The sequence below is a fragment of the Pseudophryne corroboree genome, chromosome 8, assembly GCF_028390025.1.
Source record: "Pseudophryne corroboree isolate aPseCor3 chromosome 8, aPseCor3.hap2, whole genome shotgun sequence".
Classification (NCBI taxonomy): Eukaryota; Metazoa; Chordata; class Amphibia; order Anura; family Myobatrachidae; genus Pseudophryne; species Pseudophryne corroboree.
This window is the reverse complement of record NC_086451.1, coordinates 180,330,810-180,344,928: the sequence shown is the minus strand read 5'-3', so window position 1 is coordinate 180,344,928 and position 14,119 is coordinate 180,330,810. Positions and strand designations below refer to the sequence as shown.

The 14,119-nt window shown below is 48.6% G+C and overlaps 10 non-coding genes and 1 pseudogene across 10 annotated transcripts; all 11 read right to left on the bottom strand.

Annotated features, from left to right (window-relative positions):
* Window positions 1–1,925: 1,925 nt before the first annotated feature.
* On the bottom strand, window positions 1,926–2,088 carry LOC134952397 (U1 spliceosomal RNA). Its single transcript, XR_010184929.1, has one exon. It is a non-coding gene; the product is annotated as a U1 spliceosomal RNA (small nuclear RNA).
* Window positions 2,089–2,240: 152 nt separating this feature from the next.
* On the bottom strand, window positions 2,241–2,404 carry LOC134951838 (U1 spliceosomal RNA). The gene has a single exon (XR_010184504.1). It is a non-coding gene; the product is annotated as a U1 spliceosomal RNA (small nuclear RNA).
* Window positions 2,405–3,078: 674 nt separating this feature from the next.
* Window positions 3,079–3,241, bottom strand: LOC134952167 (U1 spliceosomal RNA). Its single transcript, XR_010184748.1, has one exon. It is a non-coding gene; the product is annotated as a U1 spliceosomal RNA (small nuclear RNA).
* Window positions 3,242–3,393: 152 nt separating this feature from the next.
* LOC134950936 (U1 spliceosomal RNA) lies at window positions 3,394–3,557 on the bottom strand. The gene has a single exon (XR_010183766.1). It is a non-coding gene; the product is annotated as a U1 spliceosomal RNA (small nuclear RNA).
* A 671-nt stretch (window positions 3,558–4,228) lies between these two features.
* On the bottom strand, window positions 4,229–4,391 carry LOC134952086 (U1 spliceosomal RNA). Its single transcript, XR_010184698.1, has one exon. It is a non-coding gene; the product is annotated as a U1 spliceosomal RNA (small nuclear RNA).
* A 152-nt stretch (window positions 4,392–4,543) lies between these two features.
* Window positions 4,544–4,707, bottom strand: LOC134951051 (U1 spliceosomal RNA). Its single transcript, XR_010183862.1, has one exon. It is a non-coding gene; the product is annotated as a U1 spliceosomal RNA (small nuclear RNA).
* A 656-nt stretch (window positions 4,708–5,363) lies between these two features.
* On the bottom strand, window positions 5,364–5,526 carry LOC134953395 (U1 spliceosomal RNA). The gene has a single exon (XR_010185558.1). It is a non-coding gene; the product is annotated as a U1 spliceosomal RNA (small nuclear RNA).
* A 152-nt stretch (window positions 5,527–5,678) lies between these two features.
* Window positions 5,679–5,842, bottom strand: LOC134950393 (U1 spliceosomal RNA). The gene has a single exon (XR_010183319.1). It is a non-coding gene; the product is annotated as a U1 spliceosomal RNA (small nuclear RNA).
* A 674-nt stretch (window positions 5,843–6,516) lies between these two features.
* On the bottom strand, window positions 6,517–6,679 carry LOC134952363 (U1 spliceosomal RNA). Its single transcript, XR_010184905.1, has one exon. It is a non-coding gene; the product is annotated as a U1 spliceosomal RNA (small nuclear RNA).
* A 152-nt stretch (window positions 6,680–6,831) lies between these two features.
* Window positions 6,832–6,993, bottom strand: LOC134951710 (U1 spliceosomal RNA). The gene has a single exon (XR_010184399.1). It is a non-coding gene; the product is annotated as a U1 spliceosomal RNA (small nuclear RNA).
* A 695-nt stretch (window positions 6,994–7,688) lies between these two features.
* Window positions 7,689–7,830, bottom strand: LOC134952843 (U1 spliceosomal RNA; annotated as a pseudogene).
* Window positions 7,831–14,119: the final 6,289 nt, after the last annotated feature.

Below are 14,119 nucleotides of genomic sequence, written 5' to 3'. Positions count from 1 at the left end.
TTTGCTAGTTTGTTTTGAACAAGAAGGGGACGAAGTTGAATTGTTACAAGAACTAAACCGTCAGTTTGAAACAAAAGACCTCGGCCACATAACGCATTACTTGGGAATGCAAATCTCAAGAGAAGATGATGGAACATTCACACTAAGTCAGAAATACAAAATTCAGGAAACCATTGAGGAATTTGGTATACAAGATGCAAAGACAGCAAGCACTCCTATGGAGACAAGTTATGAAAAGGAACCAAATGATCAGAGCAACCTGTTACAGAATAACCATCTATACAGAAAAGCCATAGGAAAATTGCTATACATTGCAACCGTCACCAGACCAGATATCTCCACAGCAGTCGGGAATTTTAAGCAGAAAAGTCTCTAAACCAACAAAGATGGATTGGAATGCAGTTAAGAGGGTAATTCGTTACTTAAAGGGAACGATTAACAAGAAGCTTAAGCTCTCAGCAAACACAAGTCACAAGTTAACAGGATATGTTGACGCAGATTGGGCTGGAGACACAAGTGACAGAAAATCCACAAGTGGATATCTATTCTCTATTGGAGAAGGATTAATCAGCTGGACAAGCAAGAAGCAGTCTACCGTAGCACTATCTTCTACAGAAGCTGAATATATCGCAGCAGCTCACGCCAGTCAAGAAGTGGTATGGTTAATGCAACTACTATCAGACCTAGGAATGCCTCAAGAAGAACCTATCAAGATATATGAGGATAATCAAGGATGCCTTGCATTAGCGCAAACAGAAAGAGTGAACCCAAGAACCAAGCACATTGATGTCAAGCATCACTTCCTGAGGGATCTACAGGAACAAGGTCTTATAGAGCTGAACTATTGCCCAACAGAAGATATGACAGCTGATATCATGACTAAGCCTCTTACCAGAGAGAGACATTGGAGACTTACGTCAAAGATGGGTCTAACTGAAGAAACCCAGTCTGTTGAGAAGGGGTGTTGAAATATGTACAACAGACTATGGGTTTGTTTACATGCATGTAGTTACCGTACAGGGGCAGCAGATGGCGCTGTATACTTACAGAGGTGTAGTGTTTGTCTGTTGCATATGTTTGTACTTGTTTGTTTTATCTCCTCACATGTGTGTTCTAGAAAAGTCTCTAAGGAAAGGAGATGAGCTGATGTTACTGACATGTTTAAGAGAAGCTGATACTGAAACCTGTTGTTATATTGATCCTGCTATTCAGTACTATATAAAGAAGATATACATCTCAAGTCTCGTTCTGTCTGTACACAAGGTAACTCCTGAGGTGATACTTTATCTATAAGACTTCCCGCTGCACACCTATGGTATCGATCCATCGCACTATGCCAACACTGGGGACAACAACTGCAGGGAGAACACATATTTTCAGATGAACATGGGAGGGCAGAAGGCTGCCTAATACTGAAGCACCCCCAAACAACAAACCAAATGCAACAACTAGTGCAAGCATTCCTGGGGGAAGGCCTGCAGCAGATGGATTTGCATATGGTGATGTCATCCAAGCAGTGGGTCAAAGTTGGCTTCAACCCTCATCTGCATATGAAAAGAGAAAAGGGGCGTGCAGGGCATGGCGGCCTTTTGCGGCGCTTGGATGACCCCTAGTTCACATTAAACACCTACACCCTCCTTCGGTGTGGGGCTCATGTTGGCTATGCCCCAGCCCCTGAAGCATTCAAGCTAATTTCTTGCAGCAGCTGGGCACTGTAACAGCTCCAGAGCTGCTCTGTAAGGCAAGTAAAAGGGTGTGGGCCCTGCAGCACTACCTGTAGTTTGCATTGTGCATTGGAAGGCACAAAGTAAGCAGACGGGAGGAGAAGTCAGGATAGTGCACAAGGGTATAGAAGGGAGGGGCTCAAGAAAAAAGAAGTGGAAACAGACAGCAAACTAGGCTGGAGAGAGACCTGAGACAAAGAGATCTGAATTATATGAGAGCCGACCAGAGGAAACACAAATTATGCAGTCAAGTTTCCCACATTTGGGGAAATCGCAGGGGCAGCACACCCAGAGTGCAATGGGTGAGCCTTGCCCTGGGAGAAGCAACTTCATGATCACAGTATCTCACCTGGCAGGTAAGTAGGAGTTGGGCTAGAGCTGTGGAGGGTCGCTGCTCGGGCACCCACCTGTCAAGTGAAGGAGATCCAACTGAGGCAGCACAAGGGAACTCTCGAAAGAAGAACAAGGCTAGAGGAAGATCTGAGACAAAGAAATCTGAATTTTACTAGAGCTGACCAGAGGAAAGCACAAACACAGTCCCCCACTACCACAAATAATGCAGTCGAGTTTCCCAGATTTGGGGAAATCATAGGGGTCAGCATACCCAGAATGCAATGAATGAACCTCACACTGGGAGAACAATCTTCATGACCATGGTATATCCTATGCAAAATAAGCATGATTTGGGATAGGGCTGGGGAGGGCCGCTGCTCAGGCACATCTCAGTCAAGTAAAGGAGATTCAACTGAGGCAGCACAAGGGAACTCTCATCTGGGGACAACAACTGCAGGGAGAACACATATTTTCAGATGAACATGGGAGGGCAGAAGGCTGCCTAATACTGAAGCACAGCCAAACAACAAACCAAATGCAACAACTAGTACAAGCATTCCTGGGGGTAGGTCTGCTGAAGACGGATTTGCATACGGTGATGTCATCCAAGCAGTGGGCCAAAGTTGGCTGGAACCCTCATCTGCATATGAAAAGAGAAAAGGGGTATGCAGGGCATGGCGGCCTTTTGCGGCGCTTGGATGACCCCTAGTTCGCATTAAACACCCCCACCCTCCTTCGATGTGGGGCTCATGTTGGCTATGCCCCAGCCCCTGAAGCATTCAAGCTGATTTCTTGCAGCAGCTGGGCACTGTAACAGCTCCAGAGCTGCTCTGTAAGGCAAGTAAAAGGGTGTGGGCCCTGCAGCACTACCTATAGTTTGCATTGTGCATTGGAAGGCACAAAGTAAGCAGACGGGAGGAGAAGTCAGGATAGTGCACAAGGGTATAGAAGGGAGGGGCTCAAGAAAAAAGAAGTGGAAACAGACAGCAAACTAGGCTGGAGAGAGACCTGAGACAAAGAAATCTGAATTATATGAGAGCCGACCAGAGGAAACACAAATTATGCAGTCAAGTTTCCCACATTTGGGGAAATCGCAGGGGCAGCACACCCAGAGTGCAATGGGTGAGCCTTGCCCTGGGAGAAGCAACTTCATGATCATAGTATCTCACCTGGCAGGTAAGTAGGAGTTGGGCTAGAGCTGTGGAGGGTCGCTGCTCGGGCACCCCCCTGTCAAGTGAAGGAGATCCAACTGAGGCAGCACAAGGGAACTCTCGAAAGAAGAACAAGGCTAGAGGAAGATCTGAGACAAAGAAATCTGAATTTTACCAGAGCTGACCAGAGGAAAGCACAAACACAGTCCCCCACTACCACAAATAATGCAGTCGAGTTTCCCAGATTTGGGGAAATCACAGGGGTCAGCATACCCAGAATGCAATGAATGAACCTCACCCTGGGAGAACAATCTTCATGACCATGGTATATCCTATGCAAAATAAGTATGATTTGGGATAGGGCTGGGGAGGGCCGCTGCTCAGGCACATCTCTGTCAAGTAAAGGAGATTCAACTGAGGCAGCACAAGGTAACTCTCATCTGGGGACAACAACTGCAGGGAGAACACATATTTTCAGATGAACATGGGAGGGCAGAAGGCTGCCTAATACTGAAGCACAGCCAAACAACAAACCAAATGCAACAACTAGTACAAGCATTCCTGGGGGTAGGTCTGCTGAAGACGGATTTGCATACGGTGATGTCATCCAAGCAGTGGGCCAAAGTTGGCTGGAACCCTCATCTGCATATGAAAAGAGAAAAGGGGTATGCAGGGCATGGCGGCCTTTTTCGGCACTTGGATGACCCCTAGTTCGCATTAAACACCCCCACCCTCCTTCGATGTGGGGCTCATGTTGGCTATGCCCCAGCCCCTGAAGCATTCAAGCTGATTTCTTGCAGCAGCTGGGCACTGTAACAGCTCCAGAGCTGCTCTGTAAGGCAAGTAAAAGGGTGTGGGCCCTGCAGCACTACCTGTAGTTCGCATTGTGCGTTGGAAGGCACAAAGTAAGCAGACGGGAGAAGTCAGGATAGTGCGCAAGGGCATAGAAGGGAGCGGCTCAAGAAAAGAGAAGTGGAAACAGACAGCAAACTAGGCTGGAGAGAGACCTGAGACAAAGAGATCTGAATTATACGAGAGCCGACCAGGGGAAACACAAATTATGCAGTCAAGTTTCCCACATTTGGGGAAATCGCAGGAGCAGCACACCCAGAGTGCAATGGGTGAGCCTTGCCCTGGGAGAAGCACCTTCATGATCATAGTATCTCACCTGGCAGGTAAGTAGGAGTTGGGCTAGAGCTGGGGAGGGTCGCTGCTCGGGCACCCCCCTGTCAAGTGAAGTAGATCCAACTGAGGCAGCACAAGTAAACTCTCGAAAGAAGAACAAGGCTAGAGGAAGATCTGAGACAAATAAATCTGACTTTTACCAGAGCTGACCAGAGGAAAGCACAAACACAGTCCCCCACTACCACAAATAATGCAGTCGAGTATCCCACATTTGAGGAAATCATAGGGGTCAGCATACCCAAAATGCAATGAATGAACCTCACCCTGGGAGAACAATCTTCATGACAATGGTATCTCCTATGCAAAATAAGTATGATTTGGGATAGGGCTGGGGAGGGCCGCTGCTCAGGCACATCTCTGTCAAGTAAAGGAGATTCAACTGAGGCAGCACAAGGGAACTCTCATCTGGGGACAACAACAGCAGGGAGAACACATATTTTCAGATGAACATGGGAGGGCAGAAAGCTGCCTAATACTGAAGCACCCCTAAACAACAAACCAAATGCAACAACTAGTGCTAGCATTCCTGGGGGAAGGCCTGCAGCAGATGTATTTGCATATGGTGATGTCATCCAAGCAGTGGGTCAAAGTTGGCTTCAACCCTCGTCTGCATATGAAAAGAGAAAAGGGGCGTGCAGGGCATAGCGGCCTTTTGCGGCGCTTGTATGATAATCAACTCCACCCTCCTTCGGTGTGGGGCTCATGTTGGCTATGCCCCACCCCTGAAGCATTCAAGCTTATTTCTTGCAGCAGCTGGGCACTGTAACAGCTCCAGAGCTGCTCTGTAAGGCAAGTAAAAGGGTGTGGGACCTGCAGCACTACCAGTAGTTCGCATTGTGCGTTGGAAGGCACAAAGTAAGCAGACGGGAGAAGTCAGGATAGTGCGCAAGGGCATAGAAGGGAGCGGCTCAAGAAAAGAGAAGTGGAAACAGACAGCAAACTAGGCTGGAGAGAGACCTGAGACAAAGAGATCGGAATTATACGACAGCCGACCAGAGGAAACACAAATTATGCAGTCAAGTGTCCCACATTTGGGGAAATCACAGGAGCAGCACACCCAGAGTGCAAAGGGTGAGCCTTTCCCTGGGATGAGCACCTTCCTGATCATAGTATCTCACCTGGCAGGTAAGTAGGAGTTGGGCTAGAGCTGGGGAGGGTCGCTGCTCGGGCACCCCCCTGTCAAGTGAAGGAGATCCAACTGAGGCAGCACAAGGGAACTCTCGAAAGAAGAACAAGGCTAGAGGAAGGTCTGAGACAAAGAAATCTGACTTTTACCAGAGCTGACAAGAGGAAAGCACAAACACAGTCCCCCACTACCACAAATAATGCAGTCGAGTTTCCCACATTTGGGGAAATCACAGGGGTCAGCATACCCAGAATGCAATGAATGAACCTCACCCTGGGAGAACAATCTTCATGACCATGATATCTCCTATGCAAAATAAGTATGATTTGGGATAGGGCTGGGGAGGGCCGCTGCTCAGGCACATCTCTGTCAAGTAAAGGAGATTTAACTGAGGCAGCACAAGGGAACTCTCATCTGGGGACAACAACTGCAGGGAGAACACATATTTTCAGATGAACATGGGAGGGCAGAAGGCTGCTTAATACTGAAGCACCCCCAAACAACAAACCAAATGCAACAACTAGTGCAAGCATTCCTGGGGGAAGGCCTGCAGCAGATGGATTTGCATATGGTGATGTCATCCAAGCAGTGGGTCAAAGTTGGCTTCAACCCTCGTCTGCATATGAAAAGAGAAAAGGGGTATGCAGGGCATGGCGGCCTTTTGCGGCGCTTGGATGACCCTTAGTTCGCATTAAACACCCCCACCCTCCTTCGGTGTGGGGCTCATGTTGGCCATGCCCCAGCCCCTGAAGCATTCAAGCTGATTTCTTGCAGCAGCTGGGCACTGTAACAGCTCCAGAGCTGCTCTGTAAGGCAAGTAAAACGGTGTGGGCCCTGCAGCACTACCTGTAGTTTGCATTGTGCATTAAAAGGCACAAAGTGAGCAGACAGGAGGAGAAGTCAGGATAGTGCACAAGGGTATAAAAGGGAGGGGCTCAAGAAAAAAGAAGTGGAAACAGACAGCAAACAAGGCTGGAGAGAGACCTGAGACAAAGAGATCTGAATTATACGAGAGCCGACCAGGGGAAACACAAATTATGCAGTCAAGTTTCCCACATTTGGGGAAATCGCAGGGGCAGCAAACCCAGAGTGCAATGGGTGAGCCTTGCCCTGGGAGAAGCACCTTCATGATCATAATATCTCACCTGGCAGGTAAGTAGGAGTTGGGCTAGAGCTGGGGAGGGTCGCTGCTCGGGCACCCCCCTGTCAAGTGAAGGAGATCCAACTGAGGCAGCACAAGGGAACTCTCGAAAGAAGAACAAGGCTAGAGGAAGATCTGAGACAAAGAAATCTGACTTTTACCAGAGCTGACCAGAGGAAAACACAAACAGTCCCCCACTACCACAAATAATGCAGTCGAGTTTCCCACATTTGGGGAAATCACAGGGGTCAGCATACCCAGAATGCAATGAATGAACCTCACCCTGGGAGAACAATCTTCATGACCATGGTATCTCCTAAGCAAAATAAGTATGATTTGGGATAGGGCTGGGGAGGGCAGCTGCTCAGGCACATCTCTGTCAAGTAAAGGAGATTCAACTGAGGCAGCACAAGGGAACTCTCATCTGGGGACAACAACTGCAGGGAGAACACATATTTTCAGATGAACATGGGAGGGCAGAAGGCTGCTTAATACTGAAGCACCCCCAAACAACAAACCAAATGCAACAACTAGTGCAAGCATTCCTGGGGGAAGGCCTGCAGCAGATGGATTTGCATATGGTGATGTCATCAAAGCAGTGGGTCAAAGTTGGCTTCAACCCTCGTCTGCATATGAAAAGAGAAAAAGGGCGTGCAGGGCATGGCGGCCTTTTGCGGCGCTTGGATGACCCCTAGTTCACATTAAACACCTACACCCTCCTTCGGTGTGGGGCTCATGTTGGCTATGCCCCAGCCCCTGAAGCATTCAAGCTAATTTCTTGCAGCAGCTGGGCACTGTAACAGCTCCAGAGCTGCTCTGTAAGGCAAGTAAAAGGGTGTGGGCCCTGCAGCACTACCTGTAGTTTGCATTGTGCATTGGAAGGCACAAAGTAAGCAGACGGGAGGAGAAGTCAGGATAGTGCACAAGGGTATAGAAGGGAGGGGCTCAAGAAAAAAGAAGTGGAAACAGACAGCAAACTAGGCTGGACAGAGACCTGAGACAAAGAGATCTGAATTATATGAGAGCCGACCAGGGGAAACACAAATTATGCAGTCAAGTTTCCCACATTTGGGGAAATCGCAGGGGCAGCACACCCAGAGTGCAATGGGTGAGCCTTGCCCTGGGAGAAGCAACTTCATGATCATAGTATCTTACCTGGCAGGTAAGTAGGAGTTGGGCTAGAGCTGGGGAGGGTCGCTGCTCGGGCACCCCCCTGTCAAGTGAAGGAGATCCAACTGAGGCAGCACAAGGGAACTCTCGAAAGAAGAACAAGGCTAGAGGAAGATCTGAGACAAAGAAATCTGACTTTTACCTACCCTTGGGACACTATTTGTAAAACCCACGAGTCCAGGTCCAAATTAATCCAGAACTGACTGAAGTGTTTTAGACGTGCCCCCACTGGTGTGGGCTCTTGCAAGAGAGCCCCAGCGTCATGCAGTGGATTTGGCAGAAGCAGAGGACGATCTCTGCTCCTGCGATCTTGAAGAGGCTACAGACCTCTTCCCTCTTCTCCTTCCTCTACCTGCAAAGAAAGGGGAATCTTAACTTCTTGCATATCTATTGGGCCAAAATGACTGCGTTAGATAATGATGCGTCTTCATCCGTTGAGAGGGAACATAGGGCAAGAAGGTTGACTTACCTGCGGGAGCTGCCGAGATCAAATTAACTAGGCCGTCGCCAAACAAGGCTTCACCTTCATAGGGAAGAGACTCCCTTTCTTCTTGGAGTCAGCATCAGCATTCCATTGGTGAATCCACAATGCCCTCCTATCCGAGACTGCCATGAAATTGGCCCGTGAACTCAAGAGTCCTATATCCCTTGCAGTCGTAAGTATGCTGCAGTGTCCTTGATATGATCCAACATAAGGAGCATCCCATGTCTCCAGGATATCTATATCGGATGACAAGGTATTCGACCAATTCTTGAATACTACTACTCACCCATGCGCATGTAATGGCAGGTCTAAGTAATGTACCCGTGGTTACATAACTAGAAATAATGTAGCTTCCTGCATACGATCCGCTGGATTTGTGACAGGGCCCCGTGCAGAACAGGGGGTGACTCCCACTTTATTCTGTCCGCGGCAGGAAATGAATAAACAACCGGAAACCTTTTGGGGATTTGAAACCATCTTGTCGAGCTGGCCCAGACTTTCTCAAACAGAGATGGAGGAACGTTACATCAGCTTTCATTATATATCTATATATACATACATATAGACCCCTTTGTCAGGAACAGCAGGGTTCTCAGTGATGTTAATATGTCCTTAATATCCACAATCATGTACTGAATGCTCCTTGCCAATATTGGATCTAATCAGGAAATATTATGGTCGACATAGGAATCAGTATCCGAGTCAGTATCAGTGTGTAGTAACTGGGCAAAATAAAATTTTTGCGGGGCCTGAGGGAAAAGAAGCATAGCCATGAACATCACATCTTTTCTCTACGTCTGTGTCTGGGACACAGATTTATCCAACCTCACTCTGATATTACTGAAACTTTCACCCAGTCAGTTATTGGTGGTGCCAACAGGGCCACCATCATATGTCTGCATTCCTAATATAGTTTCCTCTTGGGAAAAACATTCAGCCACCGACATGTTGACACACATGTACCAAGTACCCACAGACACACCGGCTTATGGGGGACAGACCTACAGTAAATCTGTCAGAGGGACAGATGGGATTTTTCAGCTCACAACCCAGCGCCAAAAGTACACAGTCTGGGAAATAATAAACTCTATAGTGATAGACTTGTAACGCTCTATAGATGTGCTGGTGAGGTGAGGAAGAAGCCCCGCCGCTGTAATGGCACGCTTCTGTCCCGCTCAGAAACAAATAATTAATTACGCTGGTGGGGTAAGGACAGTGCCCAGGCACTAATGTCCACTTTTGCAAGCCTTTTGTGAGGAATTTATGCTGCCCAGGGTGCCCCCCCCCCCACGCCCTGCACCCTGCAGTGCCTGTGTTTGTGTGGGAGCATGGCGCACAGCATTCCGCTCGCTGCATGGTACCTCAGAATGCCATCTGTTCTTCTGCTACTCGCCTGTCTTCTGACTTCTGGCTCTGTAAGGGGGTGACGGCAGGCTACGGGAGTGGGCATCTAGGCGTACCCAGCGATCAGCACCCTCAGGAGCTAATGGTGTTCTGTCAGCCAGAAGTAGAGCCATTGAACTCACTAGAAGTTGGTCATACTTCTCTCCCCTAAGTCCCATGAAGCAGGGAGACTGTTGCCAGCAGCCTCCCTGAAAATAAGAAAAACTAACATAAGTCTTTTCAGAGAAACTCAGTAGAGCTCCCCTGTAGTGCATCCAGTCTCACTGGGCACAATTCTAAAACTGGAGTCTGGAGGAGGGGCATAGAGGGAGGAGACAGTTCACACCCTTTGAAAGTCTTAAAGTGCCCATGTCTCCTGCGGATCCCGTCTATACCCCATGGTTCTTAATGTGATCCCAGCATCCTCTAGGACGTATGAGAAAACAAATAACGCACACACGAGGAGGAGAGAACAAAGGAAGCTATAAGGAGGGGAGGGGAGGGGGGGGGGAAGGTAAGGTAGTAAAGGCATATTGGATAAACTACAACCTTATACATATTCATTAATGTACCAGTAGTTAGAAGTAGAAGAGCTCTAACAGAAACCACAAAGCTTATCTAAAGCCACACCACACTGGATATGCCCAATCTCATTTGATCTTTGAAGCAAAGCAGTATTGGACTTTGTTACTACCAAGCAGTCTCCCATCCATGTATTATCAGATTCTTTAGGTGTTTTTAAACTACCAACACCCTTTTCTTGGTACATTTAATTTTTACACGTATTCTTTTATGTACCAGAAGTTAGAAGTAGAAAAGCTCTAACAGAAACCACCAGCTCATCTACAGCCACAGCACACTGGATTTGCCCAATCTCTCCTGATCACATACCTCCCAACTGTCCCGATTTTCGCGGGACAGTCCAGTTTTTTGGGGACTGTCCCGCTGTCCCACCCGCGGGCCGCAGTGTCCCGCGGTGGGGGGGGGGCAGTTGGGAGGCTCCTGCACGCGCTGCTCTGCTTAGCAGAGCAGATATGAATAGACGCTGTGCGCATGCGCACAGCGTCTATTCAGTGCAGACAGAGGGAGAGAGGGCATGCCAGCAGCTCACGGAGCGCTGGGCATGGCCCCTCAATGACGAAATCGGGGGCGTGGCTCGCGATCGCGGGTCCTCCCGCGAGGCCACGCCCCCTTACCCATAGGCCACGCCCCTTTTTCGGGAGCGCGGCCGCGCGTGTGTCCCTCTTTCAAAGCGGCCAAAGTTGGGAGGTATGCTCACAGCGGGCTCAAAACAAAACACAGGACACCCAAGTCCGCCGCGGCACTTTGTTACTTTGGCACTTTGAAGATCTGTGGCCTCTCCCTCTAAGACAGGACCTGTTGCATCAGGGGCCCTGTCTGTTCCAAGACTTACCGCGGCTGCGTTTGACGGCATGGCGGTTGAATGCCGGATCCTAGCATTCCGGTTGAGGTCATCCCTACGCTGATAAAGGCTAGGAAGGATGTAACGTTAAAACATTACACCGTATATGTTTCTTGGTGTGAGGCCAGGAATGCTCCTACGGAAGAATTCCATCTGGGCCGTTTCCTTCACTTCCTACAAACTGGAGTGAATTTGGGCCTAAAATTAGGCTCTATTAAGGTCCAGATTTCGGCCTTATCCATTTTCTTTCAAAAAGAATTGGCTTCTCCTCCAGAAGTTCAGACTTTTGTAAAAGGAGTGCTGCATATTCAGCCTCCTTTTGTGCCTCCGGTGGCACCTTGGGACCTTAACGTGGTGTTAAGTTTTCTAAAATCACACTGGTTTGAACCACTTAAAACAGTGGAGTTAAAATTTCTCACGTGGAAGGTGGTCATGTTATTAGCCTTGGCTTCGGCTAGGCGAGTGTTGGAATTAGCGGCTTTGTCACATAAAAGCCCATATTTGGTATTCCATGTGGATAGAGCGGAATTGCGGACCCGTCCTCAATTCCTACCAAAAGTGGTCTCATCTTTTCATATGAACCAACCTATTGTGGTGCCTGTGGCTACGCGTGACTTGGAGGATTCCGAGTTACTTGATGTGGTCAGGGCTTTGAAAATTTACGTGGCCAGGACGGCTAGAGTCAGGAAAACTGAAGCGCTGTTTGTCCTGTATGCAACCAACAAGATTGGTGCCCCTGCTTCAAAGCAGGCTATTGCTCGCCGGATTTGTAACACGATTCAGCAAGCGCATTCTATGGCTGGATTGCAGTTACTGAAATCGGTCAAGGCCCATTCCACGAGGAAAGTGGGCTCTTCTTGGGCGGCTGCCCGAGGGGTCTCGGCACTACAGCTGTGTCAAGCTGCTACTTGGTCGGGTTCAAACACCTTTGCAAAATACTATAAGTTTGATACCCTGGCTGAGGAGGAACTCATGTTTGCTCAATCGGTGCTGCAGAGTCATCCGCACTCTCCCGCCCGTTTTGGAGCATTGGTATAATCCCCATGGTCCTTACGGAGTCCCCAGCATCCTCTAGGACGTTAGAGAAAATAAGATTTTAAACCTACCGGTAAATCTTTTTCTCGTAGTCCGTAGAGGATGCTGGGCGCCCGTCCCAAGTGCGGACTACTTCTGCAATACTTGTATATAGTTATTGCTTCAATAAGGGTTATGTTATAGTTGCATCGGTCCTGCACTGATGCTATGTTGTTTTTTCATACTGATAACTGGGTAGTTTATCACAAGTTATACGGTGTGATTGGTGTGGCTGGTATGAATCTTGCCCTGGATTAACAAAATCCTTTCCTCATACTGTCCGTCTCCTCTGGGCACAGTTTCTCTAACTGTGGCATAGAGGGAGGAGCCAGTGCACACCCAGAACTAAAGTCTTTCTTAAAGTGCCCATGTCTCCTGTGGAGCCCGTCTATCCCCATGGTCCTTACGGAGTCCCCAGCATCCTCTACGGACTACGAGAAAAAGATTTACCGGTAGGTTTAAAATCTTATTTTCTACTGTATTCTTTTCTATCCTAGTTTATTACGACCAACTCTCATCCAAGGAGTTTGATATTCTACTACCTGCATGCAATTTAAATTGCTTAAATTGTTTATATGGTTGATTTGTCCTTCACAATCCATAATCTGCAACTTGGATGGTCTTGTGTCATTGAAAATCTTATAATAAAAATGTATATATATATAGTTAAAAAAAAAAAAAGTTATAAGACATATGCATTCAATATTTGAAGAAACAAAATAAAATAAAGCTATGTATTGGGTTTCACTAACAAGCACATTGGAAGACTTGACTACTGTTAAAAGACATGCATTACATGGTATAGAGCCACAAACCACAATGTAGTAAAATAAAAACAAACTTACATGTGTATCAAACCTATGTGAGGCTTACATTGATAGTGCAAGATCAACACTATCAACTGTGCAAACTAGACTGCACATAAATGCCATAAAATTTATCTGAGATTTTAGTAAATAAGGCCCGTTGCTGTCCGGGTCACGCAGCCGTCACGGCCCGCCCCCATACGGTCCGGTCATGTCTGCGTTGTCCGGACTGTGCCCCCAAAATGGCGGCACAACGCCGCTGGCCCGACTCCTCCTGCCCAGTGACCGCCTCTGCCTGTCAATCAGGCAGAGGCGCTTACTGGGCAGAGATGCTGATCGCATCTCTGGCATGTGCCGGTGCACTGCGGCACCAGCACACACGCACTTCAGACCTGATCTCCTGTTGTGTGAATATGCACAGCAGGGATCAGGTCTGAATTAGGCCCTATATACAGCTGTCAGTAAGGCAGGGATGTGCTGCTGCCAGTGAGGCAGGGATGTGCTGCTGGTAGTGAAGCAGTGATGTGCTGCTGTCAGCGAGGCAGAAATGTGCTGCTGTCAGCGAGGCAGGGATGTGCTGCTGTCAGCGAAGCAGGGATGTGCTGCTGTCAGCGAAGCAGGGATGTGCTGCTGTCAGCGAAGCAGGGATGTGCTGCTGTCAGCGAGGCAGGGATGTGCTGCTGTCAGCGAGGCAGGGATGTGCTGCTGTCAGCGAGGCAGGGATGTGCTGCTGTCAGCGATGCAGGGATGTGCTGCTGTCATTGAAGCAGGAATGTGCTGCTGCAGTGAGGCAGAGATATGCTGCCCACTATCTCCGTATCACCCCTGCCTGAGTCACACACTTTCCCTGTCACCCCTGCCTCAGTTACCCACTATCTCCCAGTCACCGCTGCCTCAGTCAACCACTATACCTGCGATCCCTGCCTCAGTCACCCACTATACCAGTCACCCCTGCTTTAGTCACCCACTGTCACCCTATCACCCCTGCTTCAGTCACCCACTATCCCTGTCAACCCTGCCTCAGTCACCCACTATCTCCCAGTCACCCCTGCCTCAGTCAGCCACTATCCTTGTCACCCCTGCCTCAGTCTCTTACTGTCCCTGTCACCCCTGCCACAG